At 39.7% G+C, this 4,239-nt stretch overlaps 1 long non-coding RNA gene across 1 annotated transcript; it reads left to right on the top strand.

Moving 5' to 3' along the window:
* Window positions 1-435: 435 nt before the first annotated feature.
* On the top strand, window positions 436-1,225 carry LOC145163089 (uncharacterized). The gene is made up of 2 exons (XR_013739551.1): window positions 436-1,030; window positions 1,175-1,225. It is a non-coding gene; the product is annotated as an uncharacterized LOC145163089 (long non-coding RNA).
* Window positions 1,226-4,239: the final 3,014 nt, after the last annotated feature.

Here is a 4,239-nt window from a genome sequence, read left to right as displayed (position 1 = left end):
CCTAATTACAGAAGGGCATAATCAGAAAATCACTTAGGTAAAAAAAGCGGGAAAGTAAGCTGGAGGGGAGTGGAAGTATTGACACGTGTCATGTTTGTACTCATTTATTAGATTAGGAGATATATAAGACAAAACTTCATAAATGGTCCCTGTGGTATTTCGAAATCTGAAGTTTCGTTCCTAATTTTAATATACCTCACAGATGGTCCATGTGGTTTCAAAACTTTTGATGTTTGGTCCTTATGCCTAACTCCATTACCGTTAAGTGAAGGGCATTTTCGTCATTTCAATACCCTAGGGAAAATTTATAAAGTTTTGCCTTATTTAAAAAGAAAAAAGAAAAAAAAAATATAATTATTTAATATAAAAGGGTCCCACATCTATCTCTATATATATCCACCATTTACCATCTTTATCTCGAGCTCCTCTCTCAAGATTCAAGGGTCTCACAATCTCCATTGAAAAGTCACTTACTCTCTCTCTGGTTATTCAACTCACAAGATTTGTATCCTTATTCTTTATTCAATCCCAGTTCAGATTACGCTCATTTATCACCACCTTATATTTCTCCAATCAATTTAGGGTTCAACAGTTGGGTATGGTCCAAAGTGGTGTTGTGATTGCTGACTTTTGCTCTATTCTTCAAAGATCTTATTTCGGCGACGACATTTTGAAGCAAAGAGGTGGAGATAGAAGAGAACTTACGTATGGAATATGATCTATATCAAATGAGCTAGTGAAAGGGTTGCGAGACTACATATCTCGTTCCAACAATGGTGTAGAGATGAGGTATCTCTGTTGTCTTTGCTTGTAATTCCAAGGGTGTTCGTCAGTGGATGTGGGTCTATGACTACTACGTTTGATCTCTAGTGACATCGAGATAAAAGGGAACGAGAGGTGTTGTGATCGAGTTTTATTCCAACTGGTAACCAATATATGAAATCCGGAGAGGTAGAAGGGAGGGGGGATGAACCTGGGGAATCCTCGGATATGGTTTGTTTTCTTTTGGTTGCCGGAGAAGAAGATGACGGTAAGCATTTGCAGGTGGACCTGTGAATCTTCTAAAACCCATCTCCCAACCCCTCAATTCACCTCCTAGATTTATGATTTTCGATTTGGGTTTATAGGTCTGGTGAGTGTTAACTTTTTTCTTGTATTGATTTGGTGTATACAGTGTCTATGATTCAAAGAGAGGGATAAAAGGGGTCCAGTTTTCCATCGTCTACATGTTTATTGAGTTGTTTGTGTGCTTGTGTGCTTGAGCTGGGTTTTTGTTTGGATTTTTTATTCAGATTCTGAAACTATACAGAGAAACTCAATTATACAGGTACCCGATTTTTTTTGGATCATCCTTGTCTTCATGGATTTTTTATTTTACAACTATAGAGAGAGAAACACATTTGAAGAACACGAAGACCATTTGCATTGTTGAAGTGGAGAGAGATGTAAGATTTTGCAGGCGGAGTTTCAATGTTTTTGTAACGAAAAATATAAGCTTTTTAGACTTATGATTCTTCTAAAACTCGTCTTAGTGTGGAGTTCTTATTTAAATTATCCCTTTGTATGTTCGTGTGTGTTTTTATTTGGGATTTTATATGCTTTGTGTGACGAGATGAACTCCCGCATCCGCTCATCAATCGGCTCAGTGCCTGCACCTGAGCCTGAACCCGAACCCGAACCCGAACCTCCTTCCCGAGTGCTCATCACCATACCGGGAACAACATGCAAATGATCAGAACCTACCCAAGAATCCTCATCCCACAGGCTTCCTAGATTCTCCGAAACTCTCCCCGATTCGAGTATGGATCCTGTGCTTTCAGTAGTACGAGCCCAATACTACCTTCCACACCTATCCATACTTTCCTCAAGAATCATCCCAAATCCTCTAAGTCACATTCTCAAACTAATACACCAAGTCCTCTCTAAGCAACACAACTAAACCCTATTAAGCACTTATTAGGCTTTCCTAGGTTTCCGACCTCAACTTGCCATCAGCTGCTGAAAAACTCCCCATAATGTCAATTAACCACCTCATCAATACAGTCACATGTAACAAAACTTAGATAATCCTTCGAGTAAAATAATCATCCATACAACGGTTAGACTCAAACGAAAGCTACGCAATAGTGTCAAATTCATCACTCTGAGATTATTCAAGCTTTGTCACATGTGACTTAACATATTTACTTAGTAGCTAACTCACATCACTTAAGATTTCCACAAAGCACAAGGCAAGTAACATTCACGTAGTAGCACTCCATTCCATAGAATAATCAAAGAACATTCAAACTCATATACTACAACGCATACTAGGAACTTCCATTCTCTCTGCCGGTTACCTTATGCATGCAAATTATACACAGTATATGATCAAATAGACTGTCGAATAAAAGACTCTACCCTAGGACCACAACCAAACGAGGAACAGGAAATATGGCCAAATCAATCATTCTAGGGCTATATGATCCTAACCGTATACAATTTTTAAAGCATACACTTAGCAATTACTGATACCAATACATATTCCTATTCTAGCATAGAATCCAATGCTTTCTAGGCTACAAGGAATCACATATCAGACCAATCTAACATGCAATTCCTGAGAGTATCCCTAGCCTTATCCTAGCATGCAATTCTCATAACATATAATCATAACAAACATGCATGGGTATTCTGGGAATCTCTAACTTGAGCTCGGCCGATTACACGCATCACACCCCCTTTGTCTTTACAAAAATCCTGTTAGAAATTTCTTCCCTTTTACAAAAATCATTTTAGAAACTCGTTTTCATTTTAAGAAAATTACCAATTCCTCAGTTTGAGTTAAGTCACACCCGAGAGTGTTCCCGAATCTGTAACATCCATAAAAATCATGAAAATTTTAAACTTTTAAAAAATCAACCCAAAATCATAAATTGTTTACAATATAGTTTTCAAAACATGTTCTATATCAGAGTTTCCCAAAATCATAAGTCCAAAACATGAAGATCTGTACGGTCACGCCTTCGCCTTCCCGCGATCCTCTGAAATACTTAAAACATAACCCAAAACTGTAAGCCAACGCTTAGTGAGTTCCCCCAAAGTACCATCAAAACACATAATCATAATAATAACAACAAATAGCATGCATATAGAGCCTTCAGCCTGACTGCACCACCTCGCAAGCCTACAGAGTATCTGGACCGCTAACAGAACCTTTAGCATGATTGGGCCGCCTCCTCGGGCCTTAAACCTATCTGGACCGTTCTCCGGGCCTTCGTCCCGACTGGTACGCCCCTCTGGCCTGCAGTCTATCTGGGATGCCTTGGGTCTCTCGACCTTCAGCACACAGCAGGACCGCCTCAACCTAACACACCATCACATATCAACATATATCCAATCAAACCTTAGCTAGCATATACAGATAGTCATACAGATCTAACAGATCACTAAGCATAGAATCATCTTATATACCAAGATACAGATCGAACAACTTACTACAACATACAGTTATATGATAAACCAGGATAACAATCCAAAGGGCTGACCTTCATGTCGTCGACCTGAAAGTACAATGAGGAAAACTCACCTCACAACTGAACAGAACTGATGAGTCCCGACTCCGAATCTCATCTCTCTACCCGATACTGTAACATCCGGATTTCCAGGCATGACAATTTGAATATTTCTTTTTGAGTTATGAGGAGGGACTCGACGAGTTGACGCCTAGACTCGTCGAGTAGGATCGTGATTTGCTGACTGGATTAATGAAGGGACTCGACGAGTCGATGGGTGGACTCGACGAGTCCGCGCTGTGGATAGAAACCCTAAATCTTTGGGCCTGTGACCTATTTAAGGGTCCTTATAACCCTCAATTGCGGCTACCAGTCCAGAGAGAGAAACCCTAGAGAGCTTGAACGAGTGGTAAGAGAGAGAGCCTTTTTGATCCTTATTAGTGTGATTTTGCAAAGAAGAAGGTGTTTCCAGCAAGAGGAGGTCAAGGGGATTGCTATTCTGTAGGTTTCCAGCTTGGATCTGCAACTTTGAGGTAGTAAATCGATCCCTTCTTCTGTTTAGTATGAGATCATTGAATTTAGGGTTTTCTATACCCTTTTATTGGCTTGAAATGATGAGTATATTGTCCCTTTGAGTGTTAGACTCTGGATCTGGACCTTTAGAGGTCCAAAGAGCCTTATCCAACCTGCTTTATGTTGTTCCATGGAAGAAATGATCTTAGGTTGCCTTTTTAGAGATGATTTC

Source organism: Lactuca virosa, chromosome 3 (assembly GCF_052849685.1).
Source record: "Lactuca virosa cultivar CGN04683 chromosome 3, Lactuca_virosa_CGN04683_v6, whole genome shotgun sequence".
Lineage (NCBI taxonomy): Eukaryota > Viridiplantae > Streptophyta > Magnoliopsida > Asterales > Asteraceae > Lactuca > Lactuca virosa.
Note: the sequence above shows the minus strand (reverse complement) of the source record. Positions and strands in the feature narration are given on the sequence as shown.